General features: G+C 38.5%; 1 protein-coding gene across 1 annotated transcript in view; it reads left to right on the top strand.

Annotated features, from left to right (window-relative positions):
• Positions 1-25,269, top strand: part of DMD (dystrophin) — a 3,507,873-nt gene that overhangs the window by 1,692,965 nt on the left and 1,789,639 nt on the right. The window lies entirely within an intron of this gene.

Here is a 25,269-nt window from a genome sequence, read left to right as displayed (position 1 = left end):
TATATTGCTAAGAACATACTAGACTATTATTTTGTACCTTGCTTAGAAAAAATGCATACTAAAAAGAAAAGTTTTTTTTTTTACTTCATATTTATTTATTTTTTTAATACTGTAATTTGATCATTACAGCAAGCCTTCAGCTTGCATGTGATCGCTATGTCAGAGTTGACAAAGCGATCACATGATCAGGAATTAAGCTGATCAGACTGATTGGCTGGTGGCTCTAAAATTCTCATCTAATATCCTGTATTGTAAAAGCACACTATAAGCACACGGTTCTTGACTCCTGAAGCAACAACTTTTTAATAGAACTGCCATTATGTAAATCATATAACTATATGTTTGGAACTATACAGTAAGTAGAAAAGCCACCTGTATGTCTCTGCTACATGCAAGTACAAGTCTACCTTACTACAAAGGTGAATCTGGCATCGTTGCAAACACTACCATTATGACAGAATTAAAATTAACTAAAATCTTATAAAATATATACCAAATTCCCCATGTGGTTGAGGTTAGGTTCTGGAAAAATCAGTCTTCGGGATGCTAAAGTCAGTGACAATGGAGTAGAATTCATTCTGCTTCATTGCACTGGAACTAAATAAGATCACTTGCATAGTGCCACTTGGACTTTATGGCTTCTTTTCAGGCAAATGGGGGGCTGTGATGCAGCCATAAGATAAGCCCTGGTGAGTTTAATCTGAAGAAAATAAAATGTCTGCCACAACTATGCAAGCTAAAGTATTTATGTGTTCTTAATAAGCAGTAAAATCACCTCTGTAGCTATAGACACTGTGGATAAATTCAGCCTGCTGTCATTTAGCATTCTTTGTTTTAAATGCAATATGCATCTCGGATATCTTCCTTTTTCCATTTAGTATCTGTGTATTGAATTTCTTTAACTTTGCATTTGACTTCACTTACAGAGCAATATGATCTTGTTCTCTGCATGAGTTACTATTGGGTTGTGGATCACAATAAAGTTTGTCACTTTGCACTCATTATTTTGTTAAGCATACAGTATCTTCTGTTTTCTGCTGATGTGTTGTAAGTTTACCATTTCTGGCCTTGATCTTTAGCTGTTCTGTTTAACCTTTTATGTTTACCTTTGTTCTGTTTGTGAATTCTCTGTGACTTCTTATTGATATATTTTTTTTCAGCGTTTTCTTTTCTGTTCTGTATGAAGTTATTCAGCATCACAGAGCATAACTGGCCTATGTTAGCATAGGTTTGTAAAATGTATCATTTTGTATGACACTGGCACATTCCAGCACATTCTACATCTGTATTGGAGAACTTTGAACCTGACACTGCATAACAGACACTGTTTATAAATGACATGGAGTAAATGTAATCTATTTAACCTAAAACAAAACTGGTCCAAAAAAGATCTGTACACCCACTCTTCAAGTACAAGCACTGCGCCAAAAGTAACCTAAATGTGCAACAGCTGCTATTTTAAATAAAAGAAATATAAATAAGCATTTACAGTGTAAACTAAAGTAAATAGTAGCGCTAAACAGTATAAATAAATAAACCCAGTGACAGGTGATAGTGATCAACACTAAAACATAAATAAACAACTAATAATAAAGTTTGTGAAAAAATAGTCCATACGTGAGACTGGATTGTCTCAGACAAGGAAAGCTGAATATATCTTGATGTGATAAACATCAAGTGTGAAAAACTGGTTGCCGTACAGCCACGTCCTGACCTTTCATCATAACGTCCCATGAGTAAGTCGTTATGACGAAACGTCGGGACGTGGCTGTGCGGCAACCAGTTTTTCACGATTGACACTATATCGGAAGTGAGGCTCAGAGGATCACAATCTTTCACTGGTGAGATTAAGTTCACCTATGCTGTGTCCGCTGAGACCACAGTACACAAGTACTTGCTGCTGCCTCTAGACTTCATTGATTTGAGTGCAATGTTTGAAGCTGTTTTAATAGAATAAGCTTTTTACAATGATACTGCACTATTGGAGCACTTTGTTTCATTACGTATGGAAAGTCCATGATATCGGGTGACACGTCTGGATATTTAACCCTATAAGGCTTGATGCTGTTTTGCCACGCATTAGAGTGCAAGGCATCGCTATTTGGTGAGTTTTTAACCAAAGGGGAGTGGAAACACTGAGTGCACGCGGTGTGGTGAAGTTTTTGAAGATTTCACATCAGGATATATTCAGCTTTCCTTGTCTGAAACAATCCAGTGTCATGTATGGACTATTTTAACTTTATTATTACTTTAGTTTACACTGTAAATGCTTATTTAAATCTATTTAACCCCTTCCCGACTGGCGCACGCCAATGTACGTCATCAGAATGGCACAGCTGGGCAAATGGACTTACAGGTACGTCCATTTGAATTCACCGCCATGCCATTGCGTGCGTGCGCTGGCTGGGAGCTCCGTGAGCCAGGTCCCGCAAACTCGATCACCGCGGGGATACCCGCGATCGCCTCACGGAGAGGACAAACGGGGAGATGCTGATGTAAACAACATCTCCCTGCTCTGCCTAGTGACAAGTGTCACTGATCTCTGCTCCCTGTCATCGGGAGCAGTGATCAGTGATCAGTGTAGTGACACTGCTAGCCCATCCCCCCTACAGTTAGTAATCACTCCCTACTAGGGATGAGCCGAACACCCCCGAACATGCGAACAGGAAAGAAGTTTGTTCGAACACGTAAAAACCGTTAAAGTCTATGGGACACGAACATGAATAATCAAAAGTGCTAATTTTAAAGGCTTATATGCAAGTTATTGTCATAAAAAGTGTTTGGGGACCTGGGTCCTGCCCCAGGGGACATGGATCAATGCAAAAAAAAGTTTTAAAAACGGCCTTTTTTCGGGAGCAGTGATTTTAATAATGCTTAAAGTCAAACAATAATAGTGTAATATCCCTTTAAATTTCGTACCTCCCAATGTTGAGGGCATGTGGCCTGGTACAGTTCAGGCCCTTCAGGTCTGGTATGGATATTAAGGGGAACCAAAATTTAAAAAAAAAAAATGACGTGGGGGGTCTTCTTTTTTTAAATTTTGGCCGGAATTTAGGGGGACCCCCCATGCTTATTGCGATTTTTTTTTACCAAAAATATGTAGAAGAATGTGATCGGCCTAAACTGAGGAAAAAAAATGTTTTTTTATATGTTTTTGGGGGATATTTATTATAGCAAAATGTACAAAATGTAAAAAATAATGCGTTATTTTCAAAATTGTTGCTCTTATTTTGTTTATATCGCAAAAAATAAAAATCGCAGAGGCGATCAAATACCACCAAAAGAAAGCTCTATTTGTGGGGAAAAAAGGAAGTCAATTTTGTTTAGGAGACACGTCGCACGACCGTGCAATTGTCAGTTAAATCAACGCAGTGCCGAATCACAAAAAATGATCTGGTCAGGAAGAGGGTAAAATCTTCCGGGGCTGAAGCGGTTAACCTGTTGTCACCCATATATTGTATATGTGTAGTGGCAAAAGGATGGCCTTTAATAGAGAAGAATAGCCACTTCTCTACTGGGTCTCAAAAGTGCACTTACTTTTGCTCTTCTGTGACTCAGAGTCAGATTAAAAGGGCTATTTACTGCTGTCAGCTGACTTCTGACTCCAGTTGGGAGCCACCCAGCTGTTTGATTGACAGCTGGCTCTGCCTCTTAGTGAGCAGCTCTTGATCCCTCTCCAGCTCAGCCCTCCAGTGCAGACTGAGAGCAATCATACGATCAGCAGTCATACGATCTCTCAGTTCCCGTGTTAAAGCTGACATGCTGACATGCTTAACAGCATCAAAGTGAATATGTCCATTTATTTCAATTTTGTTTATAAACCCCTTTAATGCCAACCTGCCACACATATGCATCACTGAGCGGCCGATGTTTATGTGCTGAGGGTGTGCTGACTGCACACTCCCAGCACAGCTACAGAGCTGACAAACACAGCTCTCAGTCCCCACTAATGATCGGCAGGTGGTGGGACCACCTCCCATTCATGTGACACTGTGGCAGCCATATATGTAAAAATTGGGAAGAAATTTCTGAATGGGAACATAGACAGCAATAGATTTATTTTACATTGGCACAGGGTTGTGCGGGCAGGTGCTCTACTGTAACATGTTACACCCTAAATACGTATGTAACACGTTTTAGAAGGTGACCTTATCCTTTAGTTAGAATCTGAATGCTGATGTGTGGGAGAGCCAAGGAATAAATAATCAAATATTAAATAATTCAAATTGGATCTAATCAAATTTAACAGTACACACTTTTTCCACTAAATTGATAACAAAACATTTTAGAGTCCTACCATAAGTGCCTAATTTTCCTCTATAATGTTAGTACCTTGTAGTACAGTACTCACAAAGACAATGAGAGCCGAATGTTAATGTTCTGACCATTTTCTAGATTATAGGTAAGAGATTGTCAAACAAATAGCACAGGGGACTACACACTGCTCGACCAAATCACAAAGCATAAATATATTAAAAAATGATTCAGTTTGACAGGGAGCAGCAATTTGAATAAAGCTTAAAGTGAAACATTAAAAAGTCGAAATTCCTTTAACTAGCATGCTTGAGGGATGCCCTAAAACTGCTTGTGAAGTGGCACACTTGTGTAATGTATACTGTATATTACTACATCCTTATCTATATCAGATCCCTATCATATATGAGGGTCTGGTATATGAGGGACCCCACAGAAAAAAAGATTTTCCCCTAAATTCTATACCAGACCTTTCAGATCTCATGTGGGTTTTAACCATTTGCCAACTGCCCACAGTACATTTACTGCAGGTGGCAGCTGCAGCCTAGTTGATGTACTGGTATGTCGCTCAGCACATGTGCAGTGGTATGCCCCCTGGGGCTCGCAGCAGCATGATCCCATGACCACTGTGCCCGGAAAAAAAATCTTGATAAAGAAAAAGTTTAAAAAATGTACTAAAATGATTTATTTATTTATTCATACTGTCACCTGTCACTATCCCTGATCACCGCCACACCAATTATATGATGGCACTGTAGTGCACTGGTGACAGTATGTAAAAAAATGCAATTTCTTAATTTTACAGAAAATTGTGACAAAAATAACAACTTCAAAAAACTAAACATGCCTCTTACTTGAACTGTCTACTTTCCAAAAATGAGTCATTTGGGGGGTATTTGTATGGTTCTGGCATTTTAGGCCTCAAGAAATTAGAAAGGCTGTCAGTACATCAAAACTGATCATTTTTCAAATACATATACAGCACCATAGTTTGTTGACTATATATTTACACAGCCTAAGTAATATAATGTACACTGATTTGGGTTATTTTTACCAAAGAAATGTAGCAGACTACATTGTGGCCTACATTTATGAAGACATGATTTGTTTGCAAAATTTTATAAAAGAAATTAGGAACATTTTCATCTATATAGCAAAAATAAAATTAAAAAAGCAATGGTACCAAAATAATACCACCAAAAGAAAGCTATATTTGTGTGAAAATAATATACAAATTTAATTTAAAAAATAATTTGCATAGGGTGTTACATGTCTGAGCAATTACCAGTTAAAGTAGCACTGTGCTGAATAGCAAAAAATGCCCTGGTCATGAAGGGATAAAACCTTCCAGAGGTCAGGTGGTTAAGGAAAAAACATGCAAAAAACAAGAAAAAGGGGTAGTATTCCCCCAAAATACATATTGAACCCTCATCCAAGTACACACCCTGGCTGGCCAGGAAAAGGGGATTAGTGAGCATGCACTGAACTATACCAGGTCACATGCCCTTAACATGGGAAGGGCAACTTGCTAGGGATAGCAACTCGTTGTTATGTTGATGAAGGGGTAGGGTCATGTGTGTCTGTGGGTGGGACTTATTAGAATCAAGAACCCCCAGGTACAGCTCCCACTATGTCACTATGTTAGTAACAAAACAAAAAAATCAAAGTAAATAAACACACTGAAACATCTGAAAAGTTCTTTATGGAAGAAAAAACCAAAAGCAAAAATGTCCCACAATTTAAATCTATTGTCAATCGCATCATCCAGTCATGTGGATCCTTTGTGAATCTCGATTAATGATACCCTCTGACCCAACAAAACAAAAACACCATCCAACCAACATCTCCCTAGCCTGCTATAAGCAAAGGGACTGTGATGCTGATTAATGTCATTGACCTTTTTCTCCCCAATTCATATCTATAACAATAATGATTAGAGTGAGGTCCTGATGGGACTCTAACAAGGAGATTTCTTACAGTAATGTATTGAGTGGTGCATAAATATTATACAATGTAAGGAGACTGTAGGTGATTCAAGATGATTTAGTCAAATCAACATTTAAAAACAAATTAGGGGAAGAATATCATTCATATTGACCCAACTCTGGCTTAGCTCACATTCAAAATTCTTGCAGATGTGAATCTAGAGTCTACAGGCTGTGGATGGAAGTGAATATGAACATCACCTGAATGGAGGAAAAGACTTTAACTTCAAAAGGGAATATTGGATGATGGTTTTTGCCTTGTAATAATTATTGAAAAATAGAGCTGAACTCTAGGTAGATATAAGATACACAGATTAATAGACATGTGCATTAGTTTTCGTCTGAATGCTTTTTTGTCCGAATTTCGGGTATTTTCGTTATCATTTTAACAAACGATAACGAACATGCAGAATCCGAAAACCGAAAGATCTGACATAAACAAATGCTTTATTTTCATTTTTGTTGCAACAACAGTTTGATATAGATAGGAGATTCGACATGACGCTGACAATAGTGATCTGTGTCCATCAAACCTGTGGTCGAATTTGCCTAACCTTAGCTCTATTAGTCCAAGATTATTCTACATAGAGAGAAAAGATTCGACATAGAGAGAAAGGTCCAACATTATAAAGACAACAGCAAAAAAGGTTGAATGTGCCTAACATAACTCTATTAGTCCAAAGATTATTTGACATAGAGAGAAAAGATTTGACAAGAAGATTCGACAAAGCAGTCACAGCGAGCGGACATTTATAGTCAAATGCCCCGCCCATAGGCTATAGAAGAATTCTAATGTTCGTTGACTAGTAATAATAATAATTAATAAATATAATTATTACTAGTGTCATACAACATTAGAATTCTACTATAGCTTGTAGGCGGAAAATTGGACCGGAAATGTACGATTTAGCTGTGTAACAGTTTACAAATGTAACAGTTTAGCTGCTCCGTCGAATCTTCTTAGAACATTCAACAGACACCATAAGCCTTCAATGACAGATTCTACCTTAATTATTTCAGATTTTCGGACGGATGCATTTTTTTACGAAACTAAATAAATAAAAAAGAATTTCGGGAGTAACTAAATAAGTTTATTTTTCAGACAAATACGAAATTCCGAAACGAAATATTTCAGTGTGCAAATGTCTACAGATTAATTCAGTTCTCGATTCATTAAAATGCCATTAAGCGTATTTATGAATGCAAGCAGCACGAGTATCGCAATAAAAAACTAGTCAGCTGTTTGCAACACTCATGTGCTAGCAATGAACATGCTGATAAGATAGGAGAGCAGAGTGACAGAACGATGAGCTCATTAGTATTCTGCTTCTTCTATACTGTCCAGTCATAAGCTAGTGGGACAAGATATAATATTATGTAACTGCAGTGGATAAAATTAGGTATTCTGCCCTATCTGTGTAGGAGAACTGGGTAAATCTCAGACAGATGGACAGAAATATAAATCTTGCGATAGGTAAAACAGCTCCCAAAAATACACTATATTGATAAAAGTATTGTGATGCCAGCCTTTACTTGCACATGAACTTTAATGGCATCCTAGTCTTAGTCTGTAGGGTTTAATATTGAGTTGGCCCACCCTATGCAGCTATAACAGCTTCAACTCTTCTGGGAAGGCTGTCCACAAGGTTTAGAATTCATTAAAACACTTATGGTGTGCGGTTGTTTTTTAGGAGTTGGGCTTGGCCTCTTAGTTCCAGTGAAGGGAACTCTTAAAGCATCAACATGCCAAGAAAAACTTTGTGGGAACAGTTTGAGGATGGCTTCCTGTTCCAACATGACTGCACACCAGTGCACAAAGCACGGTCCATAAAGCCATGGATGAACAAGTTTTGAGTGCAGGAACTTGACTAGCCTGCACAGAGTCCTGACCTCAACCCTATAGAACACCTTAGGGATGAATTAGAGAGGAGACTGCGAGCCAGGCTTTCTCATCCACATCATTGCCTGACCTTACAAATGCGCTTCTGGAAGAATGGTCAAACATTCCCATAGACACACTCCTAAACCTTGTGGACAGCCTTCCCAGAAGAGTTGAAGCTGTTATAGCTGCAAAGGGTGGGCCAACGCAATATGGAACCCTACAGACTAAGACTAGGATGTAATTAAAGTCATGTGCCTGTAAAGGCAGGCGTCACCATACTTTTGGTAATATAGTCTATATTTTATCTCTGCATTTAGCTGTTAACCTGGAGTTCAGCTTTAAATGTACACCTGTAACAGTATAGAAAATATTTTGCTTTGGGAAACAATGAAATAGAAAAACTTCTTTATAGAAAGCTGGCAACATACTTCAAGTGTTTGCTTTCCAACACTCCAAAAGCCAGAACAAGCTTACTTTGTTTTAGGCTAAATCTTAGCTTTATAAACTTGAAGCAGCATTTTTTCCATGATGACAGCCCCAGGGATACAACAGAATTCAAGGAAATAGGGTCAAGACTTGGAATACTACACTGAAAGGCTAGGGAGTTTTAGAATAAACCTGTAGTGATTTTTCAATAACATCTGTTGTACTTTTTCAGAGGATATTTTTATATATTAATAGCCAAAAATGATTATATCTGTGTGGCACAATATTCACAAGATAACACTTCTGTTTGCAACTAATTATTTTGTTAACAAGTTATTTTTTTTGCCAAGAAAAATATGCACTTCTCTGCTAAATACAAAGCTCGTCATGTGAATGTAATAAGAATGGTAAAAGTGACGGTGAAAGGCCAGGAGTTTACCTGCTCTGCACATGATAGTTTTAGCAATGCTTTATTTTTAGCACCTTAAAAAGGCATACTGTATACCTGTATACTGTATCACATAGATTCATGTGTGAAAAAGAAAATCACACACACACACACACACACTGTATATATATTTCAGCATAAATTATATCTGTTTACAAATGATGCTTATCTTACCCAATTCAGAAGTCCCACTTGCCCGCCTTATGGTGACTCTGTCAGAATTTAGCCTCATTTTCCGCCTACAGGTGAACACAACAAAATCTAAAGCATATAATGTATCTATGATACAATATAATATAACCCATACTGCAACAATCATTACAATCTAGCTGGGTTAACTCAAAATTATTCTATTTGGAAAACTTCAAAGTCAAATTCTGTAACACACTATATCATTCTTGCCATCCCCTTCTTTTTAAACAACTGAAAGGTTTTACAAATGCTACTATCCAAATTGCTATGTCACACAAAAGTTCCCCCATTGCCATCCCACCATATAAATGTTGGGTTATGCAGTCCCAAATTTCCCAATTTGTTTGGCACTAAACCATACCCAGAATATCCCAATCCTTTTATTCCAGACAAACGCACAAGGTGGCCTCAGCTTACCCCACACCCTATAATATTACTAACTGCCCAAATAGCTTAAACAGTATTGTGACACTTCATGAAAGATGAACCCCTATGGGTCTCCATTGAGGTCTACTTTTGTAACCGAATAACAACCAAAAACTAAATAGGTTTTAGCTGTAGCTTGTCAATCAGCATCTGGCCTCACCTATTCATGCCTCCTGTTTTTTGGATCGGCAGCACTGCCTTTGTTGCTGAAACACTCTCAAAGTTTTCTGCTTACATTATGTTACTTGATCATAGTAACTAGATGTGTTACTTGTTTAGACTGCCATACAGGAGCCTTTAGTTGTAATTTAAGCCAATGGCCTCTACTCCTTTTATTAAACCAACCCCATTGTATGATGACAAATATAGGGGTCTGGTCAATTTTGCTGCTAAAACTCATTTTCTTTGTGGTGTTTATTCTTAAAAGGCTATATTTCATTTTTATGTTTTGCTAATTTTTTGTCATGAAGCAGGTTGTGGCCATTTGAACACACTGTGTAAATTACTTGAAACCCCCCACTATCTGTGGCTGTCTGCTCCAGGAGATGACAAAAACAAAGCTTCTGCTGTTGTACCCTTTAAATTATACAACTACTGCAGATATTCTATATTAATAAAACATATGAAAACATTTTTTAAAGCTCTTGAGAAATCTGATGACCTTAATCTTGAACACAAAAATGTAACATGTGACAGAAATAACAAAGAATGTGTAACCAGTAACAAAGATAATTTGTCAAAATGGTAGTACTGAATTTGGGGGTCACCATCAATCTTATACCCTATAGAATTCCGTACAGATGAAGACAATCTATCGATAAGAGTTACATCGTTAAACTATGTAAGGGGTTCTTTACTGTTATAGCAGAAAGGGTGTGGTGGTGTCAGCAGAGCATGTAATCTAGATACATTTTAAAAACATTTAGATGTGGTAGTGACATGAACGCACAGACGTTAAACTCAATGGACCAGTGTCTTTATTCAACCTTACCAATTATGTAACTATGAGTAAAAAAAAAAAAAAAAAACAAATACCAAGTAGTCAAACTCCATTGTGCTTGATCTTAAGCTTGAAGAAGTTTGCTTTTGTAATGATTTTAGGAAACACAGTGAGCTATCAAGTAGAAGATATAGTTGAAAAGCTGTTAAATGCTTAGTTTCTGGCACATTAGACCTTACAAAAAGATATTAGCTTATGATGCAAAAAAAAAAAAAAAAAGCTTTTGCAACCATGGGAAGCCATGTCCATTATATCATGTTGTTATAAGGTCTGCAGGGCACCTTTGCAGACTCTTGGAAAATAACGAAGACTTCCCAATTTTATCCTACATAAATAATGTAGTGGTTTACACTGAAGGTTAGGTAAAGCAGAACTAAACCCATCAATTTAGCTGTTTCACAAAAAAGTACATTCAAGGCATGCCATAAACAATAACTGTCACAGGTTCTTGTGCTCTCAACCACCTGACAGGCCATCAAACCCCTAGTGCCATAACTGATCACATGTGCAACACCATGGCAACTGCAGATCAGAAGCTAAGACTACAGCCTTCTTTGCTCTACGCCAGGGGTCTCCAAACTTTCTAAACAAAGAGCCATTTTACTGTCCTTCAAACTTTAGGGGGACTGTACTGTGGCCATAGGAAGTAGAAAATGCATCAGTTGGAGTAAACAATGCCTCGTGTGCAATATGAGGACCAGTATATTGTTCCTGTCTGTGTGCAAAATAGGAGACTATACTAGATCCTTGGAATAAGCTAGCCTATATTTCTACATGTTTGAGTGCAATGCTATTCAAAAGATTAGGATATCAGGAACTATATGGCTTAGGCTGGCAAGGAAATTAGCGAAAGAAGGTGAATGCCAGGGTGACAATTAAAGTGGTTGTAAACCTCAGACATAAAATATGTACAAAGTATATCCCTCTATAGTGTGTACTTGTCTCTATCCAGATCGCTAAGGGTAAGATTTACTAAAACTGATGCACACAGAATCTGGTGCAACCATGCACAGTAACCAATCAGCTTCTAGGTTTTATTTTCAAAGCTTAATTGAATAAGCTAGAGATAGAAGCTGATTGGTTACTATGCACAGCTGCACTAAATTCTGTGTGCACCAGTTTTAGTAAATCTCCCTCTAAGTGTAATTTCTGCTTTGTTCCTCTGCTATCAGCATGAATCACTTCAGACAAGTTTTCCTGACACCAAGAGAAAAAAGGTGACAGGGGAGGGAGCTCCAGTTGATTGACAGCCTCAGTTCCTGTGTGCCATGTGAGGGGTGTGTGTCCCTTCATTCCAATCAGCTCTCACTGAGCTCAACGATGTGTAATTTCAGCTCTCTGCCCCCTTTTCTCTGGCAGCTCAGACAAGTTTTGTAAATTCCATAATTTGTGCTTCAATAATTTTTATTGAAAATGTAACAATACAGTAGTAATTATACACAGAGTAAGTTCCAGTAGTAAATCATATAACAAATAAGGTACGTAGGATCCGTAGGCAGTTATTCCCAGTGGGACCAACCGCTGCAACCTGGAAGAACAGTCAATGAGAGGGAAACCAAAGGCTGAGCACTAATGTGAAAATCATGTTGGGACTGGATGCTGAACAGAGTAATACTACTGCAGCCCAGGTTGCCATAAGGAAAGATATTTTCCATAAGAACCTCTGCTGGAGACAAGCATCAGTTCATATGAGCAATATTTGTGAATCAAATGTATGGTGTCCTGTGAAGAGGGAGGTTGAGGTTTTTTCCAAAGCCTGGTAATGCTGAGCCTGGCTGCCAGAAGAATGTGTGTAACTGAGTGTCTGACAGATGGTGTAAAGTCTTCTATTGTCAGGTTTAACCCCTTCCCGCCGACTGTACGCATAATTGCGCACTCGGCTTTCGGGGGTTATACCGGGATGATGCCCGCAGCTGCAGGCATCATCCCGGTACTGTTGTTTAGAGAGGGCGATCGGCTATCCGTATATAACAACTGATGCGGCTAAAAGCCGCTCGGCTGTTATACCGGAGGAGTGGGAGGGGACATCCCCCCCTCCCGCCGCCTCCCGCCGCTCTTACCGGGCCTCCCGTGCGATAGGGAGGCCCGGTGTCCAATCGGGTACCTTCAGCAGATGGGGGCGGGCTGGAACGAAGCTGTGGGTGGCTTCGTTCCAGCCTTCTCAATGTAAACGCGGAAGCGACGTCATGACGTCACTTCCCATTTACTCGGCTGCCAATGGCGCCAAATTTTAAAAAATACATAGTATTCAGAATCGCCGTTTTCGGCGATCTGAATACTTTTAAGTGTAAAGGAGGGATGGGGGGTCTTTTAGACCCCCCATCCCTCCATAAAGAGTACCTGTCACCACCTATTACTGTCACAAGGGATGTTTACATTCCTTGTGACAGCAATAAAAGTAAAAAAAAAAACTTTTTTTTTTAAACACCATTTATTAGTATAAAAATAAATAAAATAAATAAAAAAAAAAAAAAATTTTTTAAAGCGCCCCCGTCCCCGCGAGCTCGCGCAGCGAAGAAAACGCATACGGAAGTCGCGCCCGCATATGTAAACACATGTGAGGTATCGTCTCGATCGTCAGAGCGAGAGCAATAATTCTAGCCCTAGACCTCCTCTGTAACTCTAACCTGGTAACCGTAAAAAAAAATTTAAAGCGTCGCCTATGGAAATTCATAGCTACCATAGTTTTGTCGCCATTCCACGAGTGCGTGCAATTATAAAGCGTGACATGTTTGGTATATATTTACTCGGCGTAACATCATCTTTCACATTATACAAAAAAATTGGGGTAACTTTACTGTTTGGATTTTTTAAAATGCATGGAAGTGTCCCTTTTCCAAAAATTTGCGTTTAAAACACCGCTGCACAAATACCGTGTGATATAAAATATTGCAACAATCTCCATTTTATTCTCTAGATTCTCTGCTAAAAAATATATATAATGTTAGGGGGTTCTGAGTAATTTTCTAGCAAAAAATATGGATTTTAACTTGTAAACACCAAATTTCAAAAATAGGCTTAGTCATGAAAGGGTTAATAGGGCCAATTCAGTGGAAGGAGGTAATTGGCTGTGAGTTACCATTGAGAGTATCTGGAATATCTCCCACCAGTAGGCGTGAAGAGCTGGACATTCCCAGAAGAATTGTAAGATGTCACCTGCTTGTCCGTAGTTTTCTAAAATAAATGGGAGGTTTGATTGTATGTAGCTAGCTTAGCAGGGGTTATGTTCCATCTTAGGGACTTTTTTAGTTTTCTCCCATAGAGTTAAGAAGCTTGTGAATTTGTGAATATACTGGAGGGCATGGGTCCATTGATAGTCGGTGAATGTGGCTTTCAGGTCTGTCTCCCACTGTAAAAATGGTTTAGATTTGACAAAGGTCTTTTATGAGTTGAAAGTGGAGTATATGAGTGATATACCCTTTTGGTCGGTAGTGGTGCCAGTGTTGATAGACACATTTATGTGTCTATTTCACTGACTAATTCCAATAAAGGTTATGTTTTATACCATTGGGGAATGCACCCCCATTCTGCTTTGATTGCCAGCTAAGGTATTTTGTTTTTCCATATATGAAGGCATTGGTGTGAATAATTTCGTAAATTACAGTATGTTTACTCAAATCAAGGTGAATTTTAATATAATCTGCAGCTGTTTCAATCAGTGTTTTTACTAGTTGCAGATTCATGAATTGGTTAGCAAACTGAAAATCTACCTATATAGTCATTAAAGATAGGAAAGTCAACCCAAATTAATCAGATTTGTAAGTAACCAGATATTCAATAAGTGATTTACAAAAACTGAAGAGCACAAAATCTGGTGCAGTTCTGCATAGAAATCAATCAGCTTCCAGGTTTTTTTGGCAAAGCTTAATTGAACAATCTGGATTTAGAAACTGATTGGCTATCATGCATAGCTGCACCAGATTTTACATTCTCCAATTTTAGTAAATCAACCTTACTGTTTCCATTCTGCCAGGTAAAGCAGTTCACTGGTTTACCACTTCGTTGGGCCCTTTCTAGTCCAATTCTTACTTTCAAGAGTGAGGTCTTTCTTATCCAGGTGTATTTTCTCCCTGCACAGGGATCAGAGAATGTTCTATGTTAATTGGATAACACTGTGGAGAATGTTGGGGCCATGTCCTCTTGTAATTCTAAACTAGTATAAAAATAAATAACTGCATGAGAATTATGGGGTCCAGATTTTCACACTATCATTTATAATTGTATACATTAATCTCACAAGTAACCACAATACTTTCTGTTTATTACGTTATGCAATTATGATTGACAAAGGCTGTGTTTCTCACCTAATTTGTGTTACCATTTTACATTCCTTTAAATAGGGCCTTCCTATTGGGTTACTCACCTTTTCATCTCCACAAGTTCAGAAGTAAACTGAAAGTAGTCTAAAAGACTCCTTTGCTAGTTATCTCAAAGGAAGCCAAGGAATGTAATTTTTAATACCAAAAAAAAGACATTTAAACAGATATTGTAGAGAGAGAGATACACAATAACATCAGCAGAACAGCTACTGTATATGACTGAAGAGAATTTTAAATGATTTACTCTAGTGAGTTATTCACTTCTCAGTTGTTGCTGTTGAAAATATACCCTCAAAATCCAGGTTTTTAAAGGGTTTGCAAAAGAACACTATTAGTTTAACAGAAATGCACAGTCATCTGAGAAACTGTATTGTCAGGAGTTTTTAGAAGTCCTACATTTTAAGATGTGCAGTATGTCTGTTTGCAGTTGTGGTCATCTCATCTGTACACTTCTTAACAATTGACCTTGAGGCTGTAAATACATTTGCAAAGGTTAGGAAAGTACAGAAAGAGAAATTGCTAGTCTCTTGGCAGACATCTGTTGCATTAAATAAAGTTCAGTGAACAAAGTTAAAGATATTTTAAATGTTGAACAATCTTTTAGATATTATGTTTGGGATAGAAAACTATAGGAATAAATTGCAATAAAAAACACATTTTGATTGGGCAGGAAGTTGCCTTCTGAGAACCTAAATGTACATTGGCGCAAATGCTTCCCCTGTGCCCGCTGTTCACTCCTTGATTAATGAACAATTGGCCCGCTTCTTTATAGTGAGAAAAGAAATATAGAGCAGTCTTGTCACCGAGTATTGATTTCCCCGATGCATTTTTAAACATTCCTATTTATATCAACAGCATAAATATGTTTTGACTGAATATTTTAGCATACACAGTAAAGCTGAAACCAAGATCATTTCGGATTCTTAAACATGAGTATGTATACAGATTTGCAGTGTTTTGCTTGCTGGCAGTCCTTTCATTAACATCACTCAATGATACAATTTTTCCTTTAAACAGAATCTTTATTCATACTATACCACACATTTTATTGATGTAACATTTTATCTTTTGAGAAGACAAGAAGGAAAGAATGTATACTAGGTAGATTTACAAGGAAATCCACTTGACTCAGAACCTTCCTATGGACAGAAGAGTTTCAGTCTATTTTCTTTGACATAGGGCTGGTTGTCTTGTTAGCAAGTGAAGAGGCAAGGGAAGACCTTTCCATGTTACTCGATGGACATTCACGCACAGATCTGTTACGAAAATGTATTCAATCTCAATGTTTTAATGTCTTTTTGTAGAGGCAAACTGTATATGCACATACTGTTGTTGAATAAATAAAGGCAAAGAGGCTTCTCGCTTTGCAAGAGAATTTTCACTTTACAAGAAAATTGTGGAGCCCTGCTGTCTTCCGTCATCCAATCATATACAAGCCAAATACTTTATTTTTTTCTGTACATGTGATTGGGTATGTTTTTCAAAGTGAACAGCTTATTTGCCTTTATTAATTCAATCCCACTGTATTTCCCACATTTGTTTTTTTCATTGTCAAGGTACTTCTGACTTTTGTGAAGCTTCATATGTTGCTGACCAGGAATGCCAGTGCTAACGAGGTCCAGTAGACCAAAACAGTACTGCCCTTGTGTCTGAGAGCAAAAACAATATGATGCTTTTAAAAAGTCCAGTCAGTGGGTATTCACATTCAGGTTTACCTAGTAGTGATCAACTAAACAACTTAGTTAGGGGCCTATCTTTGTACATTTCCCACTCTTGCTGCTAATACTCACCTATAGTCACCTGTTAAAAACAACAAGAAACAAATAAATAGTTAAAAGCAAATACATTTATTTTATGTATTCATCTATATAGATATACACTCAAATCTAACATGGCTATCTTTATGCCTATACCTAACAGTCAATTTAAAAAAAGATAAAAAGGTATCAAGCAAACGTGACTTTTTAAATTAAACTTTAATGGTTTGGGGTCAACCATCAAAAAGTTTTGTAAACTGTTGTTTTATATCTGTTTCTATTGTATATGTACAGTATACAGTGTATCTGATAGAGCAATATAGCCTCTCTTAGATTTACAGGATCTTTTAATAGTGCTATACAATAAGGCGGTGTTCAAACATTGGCAGTACTCTTGAAAGTGATCTTTACAATAAGATCAATTGTAAACAACTAAATAGATCAATTTTTTTCTTTTCACGTCTAATCTACTGTAATTGTGACCGTAGAAGTCAACTTACCTAATGACCAATGCAGTGCCGTGAGTTGCTACATACTTTGTTTTTCTCTGAAAGAGACCCTAATATACACTGTATATACATATACAGTATATACACAACATATACAGTATATATATATATATATATATATATATATATATATATACACACACACAGTATGTATGAAATATTTGCTTTATAAATGAACATTGCATATGTGACAAAGGACTTGCAAAGCATTATGGGCTAGCTGAAAAAAAAGTAGTCATACAAAACCTGCAGTAGGTATGAACTCCAGATTGATATAAAGGACACAGACTATTGCAGCAATGTATACATTAGATTGTCAATCATGTATTTTTAACCACTTCAGCCCCGGAAGATTTGGCTGCTGAATGACCGGGCCATTTTTTGCGATTCAGCACTGCGTCACTTTAACTGACAATTACGTGGTTGTGCGACATCCTTTTTTTCCCACAAATAGAGCTTTCTTTTGGTGGTATTTGATCGCCTCTGCGGTTTTTATTTTTTGCACTATAAACAAAAAAAGAGCAACAATTTTGAAAAAAAACACAATATTTTGTACTTTTTGCTTAATAAATATCCCTCAGTTTAGACCAATATGTATTCTTCTACATATTTTTGGTAAAAAAATTGCAATAAGCGTATATTGATTAGTTTGCGCAAAAGTCATCTACATCTACATCTACCTCTGCATCTACAAAATAGGGGATAGATTGATAGCATTTTTATTATTAATAATTTTTTTTACTAGTAAAGGTGGCAATCTGCGATTTTTATTGGGGCTGCGACATTATGGCGGACACATCAGACATTTTCGACACATTTTTGGGACCATTGGCACTTATACAGCAATCAGTGCTATAAAAATGCACTGATTACTGTATAAATGTCACTGACAGGGAAGAGGTTAACACTAGGGGGCGATCAAGGGGTTAACTGTGTCCCCTAGTGTGTGTTTCTAACTGAAGGGGGAGGGGACTGACTAGAGGAAGTGACGGATCATGGTTCCTAGCTAATAGGAACACATGATCTGTCACTGCTCTCAGAACAGAACAGGGAAGTGTGTTTTTCTGTCTCTCCTGCTCGCGATCGATCATGGCCTGCGGTCATCACGATCGTCAGCCACCAGCATTGGCACCCCCAACGTATAGCTACGACGGTTGCTGGATCATGCCAACCTGCCACAGTAAAATGACGGCGGCTGGTCGGCAAGCGGTTAATAAGCTAGGAAGTGTACCTATATTTTACTTCATAATATACTCAAACTGGAAGTGGAAAGCGTAGCACTGGGAGCCCACCAGGTGGTAAATGCAAATGTGATGACAAGGAATATACTCACAGGAGGAGACTTTAGACTAAGCAGAGAGATTTCCTCATTACTTTGCTGTTGCTCTTTCACTGGCCATTCAGGAGGTTTGGGGGAGGAATGCTGATACATCTATATTTCTTAACTGTATTAAAGAAAGTTGAGTCCTCTACTTGGCTGTGCTGTGTGATGGGTCTTTGTTAATCTGGGGACTACATCAATAGATGCAACAATTCTTTGGAAGTTAAAACAGCTACCTTATAAGTCTTCAGTCTTTGTATACAGAGGTTTGCCTGGAGTTCAGTTTTATAGCTCCTAGGACTAAGCTGTCTGATTAAAGTAGTTGTAAAGTATATACAGATACTCCTCATTTAACAACTCACCTGGTTAACGACCACTTGGACTTATGACCAGCTCTCCCGACCCTAATGACACGCTATACATCATTGTATTGTACTGTACAGTACAGAATTTCCGTTTGTGTTCTGTACTTATGCAAATTAAAACAACGTTATTGAGCTGGAGTTTTGCGTTTAGACCTTTTTTTTTACAATACAGTACAGTACAGTAGTTAAAAATCTTAAAATCCTGATTACGTGTGGCTCCTCATTTAACAACCAATTTGTTTAATGATCTGGTCGTTGGAACGGAACCTGGTCTTTAAGTAAGGAGTACCTGTATACATATTTTATTTAACTAACAAACATGTTATACTTACCTGCTATGTGCAAAAGTATTGCACAGGGTGGCCCCCGACCTCTTTTTCCGGGGCCCCCTGCTGGTGCTGTCCTCCTCCTCTTCAGGGTCTGCCCCATAGCAAGCCACTTGCTGTGGGGGTAGACATGTGGGCTCACTTTTGAGCCAGACTGTGTGCATCCATAGACACACAGCACAGCTTGGCCCTGCCCTCTGCTCCCTCCTCACATGATTTGATTGACAGCAGCAGAAGCCAGTGGCTCCTTCTTCTGCCTCTGTGTCCTGTGAGGGGGACACAGACAAGCACTGCTTCAGGCGGGCACAGCACTGGATTGAGATAGGGCTCAGGTAAGTATACAGGGAGGTGAAGGGGTGATACAACTACTGGACACTTTTTTGCTTCATGTAGGGAATGCATTATAGTAAAAAAAGTCCTGGCTTTAGAATCATTTTAAAGGAGAAGTCCAGCCTGAGCTAGTTTTGGCTGGGCTTCTCCTAAGGGTCACAGGAGTGCAATTCGTTTTGCACTCCTGTGACCCATTTTCAGCAGAGAATCTGAAGTCTGCTCTCTGCTGAGAAGAATCAGTCCAGGCACCGCGTCATCACGACAATGAAGTCTGGATCCACCAGGTACCTGGACTGACACCCGTCTCAGCCTCTCAGCGAGCCGCTGAGAGACTGAGACGGCCGATCCCCACCCCTCCACAGCTCAGCACTCCAATGAGCATGGAGGAGCAGAAAGGAGAGCTGCTGATTGACAGTAAGCAGCTCTCCTCTCGGGGTTCTGTGAGAACCAAGTCATCGGCGGTGTTCGATCGCTCAGTTCTCACTGTAGAGATGACGGGGGACAGATGCAGCATCGTTCCCATGCTGCGTCCACCTAGGTAAGTATAAAAGGGAAAAAGCAAAACCCATACTTCTCTTTTAAGGATATGTCACTTCTGTGATGTCCCAGAAATCCCATTGAAGTATGTATTTTTAACTTAAAGAATACCTTCCGTTTCTCTCAGTCTCCTCCAAATTTCCAAATGCTGTGATCTGACTTCCTGTTAGAGAGTGGCTACATTAATTGTCCATGGTCTCGTATGTAGGAACATAGAGATCTTCTCTTGATCACTTTGGTAATAGATTGGGGACCTCTGAGATTTGTAGGATGCATAGGGTAGTGCACATGAAACTAAATTGTAGTGGAAAAGAAGCTGGTCAAAAGTTAATGGAGGACAGTACAAGGAGGCAGATAAACACAATAAGAAACAATTTAATGAAAAATAGATTTTGCGCCATTAATTAATGGATGTGTATGAATTATTGGAGCATAAAGATATAATTTAGTGTCCCTTTAAGTTCTGTAAACAAGCTTCTTTCAGCATAATTGAGAATGCTACATTACTTCACTTGTGAAAGGGAGATTAGAGCACCTCCTATGGGCTGAATACTAGAATAATATTTTTATGCATGTTTATGTATGCTATATTTACCTGTCTAAACAAAAAACAAAAACCCAAACACCCTTATTAACAATGCAGGACAGATGAGGTTCCTAGTCATTGTCTTAGGGAAAATTGGAGAAAGGAAAAGAAATACAAAAATGTGCTAGATTTACCTGGCTATATACATTAGATAAGCTAAGGTATATAAAAGTGCCCTTATTCTTTAATGAATTTGTTTTGCTCTTTTATAGGTACTCTAAATTGCTTTACGTTTATAAATCACTTTTTGTTTCTGTTGAATAAAATGCCCATTTGAATATATCTACCAAATGTAAAATTTTCCTTAACAATGCTTCATTCTGCAGAGAATACTTGATTCATTGATTCCCTGTGCAATGACTGCATTATGAACCTAATTTAAAGAGTATCGAGTAATGTCATTTTATTGTATGTACTGAGAGGTTTTTAGCAATGTGTGACATAAAATGATAGCATTGCAGGGGTGGGTTGTACATGTAATTTTAGTATATATTCAATATTTATAGCTAAAGAAAAAGCTAAAGTGCTCTCACTCTGTTTCCCAGGATTCGCCACAATGTGTCTGAGTGCTGATAAGCTGCTGACTACATTAAATAGACAGAATTTAAGAATAAGTACAATTTATTGTTTTTCCCCTTCCATCACTGCAGAATACATTTTTGTGTGAGCAAATAAAATGCTGATCGTATCTTTTTCAGCTACATTTTGCAAGCTGCATATTCCTTTGTGTACCTGAGCCATAATAACTGTATTAGTCAGTATAATAGACCTCTTACAACACAGAGAATACTTCAGCAGGCACTATGACATACCATTGGACATTTTTTACTGGAAACTCTATTTTATCATCTTGCATCTTTTCACATTAGAATATCTGATAGGATACAAGTCAAATCTTAACTGCACACTATACGTAGGGAAACACATTGTAAGTTTATGGATTATGTTCTGTGCATGCATTCATAACATACATATCCCTAACATAAATCACTATATAGGATGTAGCCAGTGTGATTTTATGCAATATATAAGAAAGTTTCATGCTGCCTATATGTCATTTTTCTGAGCTCCAGTTATCTAGGCCTGTCCCCAAAAATTGAAAAAAGTAAAAAATCGAAAAGCAGCAATAGTATTTTAAACACCATGTGTTTGTTGTGCATGTGCATTAGAGGACAAAGAGTGAGTCATTCATGGGCAACAAATGCATGCCTATGTTTTGGATAGATGGTTCAGGAGATGGATGATTATATCTTTAGTTTTCCACAGATGAATTTCAGACATCCTTAAAGCGTAAAAGCAACATTTAGAAAATCATATTTTGTACACCTCTGCAAACCATGCACATTTCTCTGTTTTATCACTTTAAACACACTGCAAGTATAGAGAAATAATGGTTACTGTACCAGAAATATAGTGCAACAATTAAAAAAAAATGTGCATCTCCCCCAAAATGCATACCAGATTCCTTGACTCTGGAATGGATTTTAAGGGGGTACCTCAAGCAAAACAAAAAAAAGTGTGAGGTCCCCCATGAAATCCATACCAGACCCTTGGGTCTGGTACCAATTTTAAGGGGAACTCCACACAAAAAAGTGTCAGCACCCTAAAAATTCATATCAAACCCTTAACCACTTGCCAACAGTTGCATGCCGATATACATCGGCACAATGGCAGCAGTGGGCAAATGTGCCTACCTGTACATCCCCTTTAATTGGCGGGGCTATCGCGTGCCGCCACATACAGGGTGACCATGCCTGTGGGACCAGCGGACTCTATGTCTACCGGTTTCCCAGTGATCGTGTCATGGAGCCGCAGAACGGAGAAGTGCATATGTAAACAAGCCATTTCCCCGTTCTGCCTTGTGTCATGACAGAGGTCACTGCTCCCTGTCATCGGGAGCAGTGATCGATGTCATGTGAGTTGTAGCCCATCCCCCCACAGTTAGAATTACTCCCTAGGACACACTTAATCCCTTCATCACCCCCTAGTGGTTAACCCCTTTCCTGCCAGTGTCATTTACACAGTAATCAGTGCATTTTTATAGCACTGATCACTGTATAAATGACAATGGTCCCAAAATAGTGTCAAAAGTGTCTGATGTGTCCACCATAATGTTGCAGTCATGATAAAACTTGCAGATCACCGTCATTACTGTAAAAAAAAACATGAATAATAAAAATGCCATAAAACTATCCCCTATTTTGTAGACGCTACAACTTTTGCGCAAACCAATCAATATACGCTTACTGCAATTTTTTTACCAAAAATATGTAGAAGAATACATATCAGCCTAAACTGAGGAAAAAATCGTTTTTTTATATATATTTTTGAGGGATATTTATTATAGCAAAAAGTAAAAAATATTGCCTTTTTTCAAAACTGTTGCTCTTTTTTTATTTACAGCGCAAAAAATAAAAACCGCTGAGATGATCAAATACCACCAAAGGAATGCTCTATTTCTGGGGAAAAAAAAGACATCAATTTTGTTTGGGTGTAACTCTGCACGACCACGCTATTGTCAGTTAAAGCGATGCAGTGCCAAATCGCAAAAAGTGCTCTGTCAGGAAGAGGGTTAAATCTTCCGGGGCTGAAGCGGTTAATCGGAGCATGCAGCTTAGCTGGCCCGGGAAAGGGGAGGATGAATATGAGCCCCCAGCTCCTGAACAATATCAAGCCACATGCCCTTAATGGGGAGGGGAATGCCTAGCCATCGGGGAGTTCTCCTGGCAAAGCACCTTGTCCCTATTTTGATGAGGACAAGATCCTCATCCCCACAACCCTTGACCGGTGTTTGTAGGCAGGGAGCTTATTTAAATCTGGAAGCCTTATTTAATAATAGGGGGTCCCCCAGATACCACTCCCCCCACATAAATGAGTTTGGGGTGAATGTTTGAAAAGACAGTTATTTAAAAAAAAATCAGGGAAAACGTCTCTTGTTGTAAATCCAATGTCAACCATAATGTCCACCGCTACCAACTCGCTGAAAAAACCTACCAACTTGGCACACACGACTTATCCCCAACGATAACACTAGCCGAATGACAGTTCCAGGAGCTTTTAATGACTATATAAGGAAATATGAATATATAAAGAACAATCAGCACAAACAATGAGTTAAATTAAACAGGGAAATCAAGCTGAACACTATAGGGTAATCACATCGCCTTTAATGGGTATACAAAAAAAGTAATTAGTGCAGTGCAATATGAATAAAAGAAAGTCCATCCATAAATGTAAAAGAACTATAAGTCCCAAAACAAAAGATGAGACCCCTCGTGAGAGAGTGGAAGATCCAATCCACTGGTGATTCTAGCTTACAGGCCCTCCACCACACAACCAATGCTCTTACCAGAAAAGGTGGACCCCTGATAAACAGAAGGTCAAACACGCTTGTATCCACAATGGGATGATGGTATTCTCCAACACGACAGTGGAACCAGAACATCCAGGGCAAGTGTAAAGAGACAAGGGGACACGTCCTAAGTTCAAAGGGATTCATAATATGGCATATGGTGATGGCGCAAATATCATGCCACATGTATGATGAAAAAGCCAGTGTACGACTAAAAACATAAGATCCGAAGATCCAGAGATGGCAGTGGGTGACATCTGTCAGCACTTTTTGCAATTCGGCACTGCGTCAATTGAACTGACAATTGCGCGGTTGTGCGACATTGCACCCAAACAAAATTGACGTCCTTTTTTTCCCACAAATAGAGCATTCTTTTGGTGGTATTTAATCACCTCTGCAGTTTTTATATTTTGCGCTATAAACAAAAAAGAGCGACAATTTTGAAAAAAACGCAATATTTTTTACTTTTTGCTAAATAAATATCCTGCAAAAATATATAAAAAACTATTTTTTTCCTCACTTTCGGCCGATATGTATTTTTCTATGTATTTTTGGTAAAAAAATCGCAATAAGCACATATTGATTGGTTTGCGCAAAAGTTATAGCATCTGCAAAATAGGGGATAGATTTATGGCATTTTTATTATAATTTTTTTTTTTTTACTAGTAATGGTGGCGATCAGCGATTTTTATCAGGACTGCGACATTATGGCGGATACATCAGACAATTTTGACACATTTTTGGGACCATTGGCATTTTTACAGCAATCAGTGCTATGAAAATGCATTGATTACTGTATAAATGTCACTGGCAGGGAAGGGGTTAACACTAGGGGGCGATCAAGGGGTTAATTTGTTCCCTATTGTGTGTTCCAACTGAAAGGGGGAGGGGACTGTGCAGGAGAGATCACAGATCACTGTTCATGATCTGTCTGTTCACCCCTCAGAGAACCGGAAACTATGTGTGTAAACACACAGATCCCGGTTCTTGGTGTGTCCCGAGCGATCGCGGGAGCCCGGCGGTGATCATGACCGCCGGGCACTCGCATCGGCTCCATGGGCAAGCAGGGGGCACAATGTCACTTTGCTCTCGGACTGTTCTAAATACAGGAAACATGCACCACTTTACAGGCATACTATAGACACCCCCCAGGTACGATATTTAAAGGAACATTTCACTTTTATTGTTTCACTTTAAGCATTATTAAAATCACTGCTCCCGAAAAAACGTCCGTTTTTAAAACTTTTTTTTGCA

The sequence above is a fragment of the Aquarana catesbeiana genome, linkage group LG02 (assembly GCF_042186555.1).
Source record: "Aquarana catesbeiana isolate 2022-GZ linkage group LG02, ASM4218655v1, whole genome shotgun sequence".
In the NCBI taxonomy this organism is placed as follows: Eukaryota; Metazoa; Chordata; class Amphibia; order Anura; family Ranidae; genus Aquarana; species Aquarana catesbeiana.
This window is presented reverse-complemented; position numbering and strand designations above follow the sequence as displayed.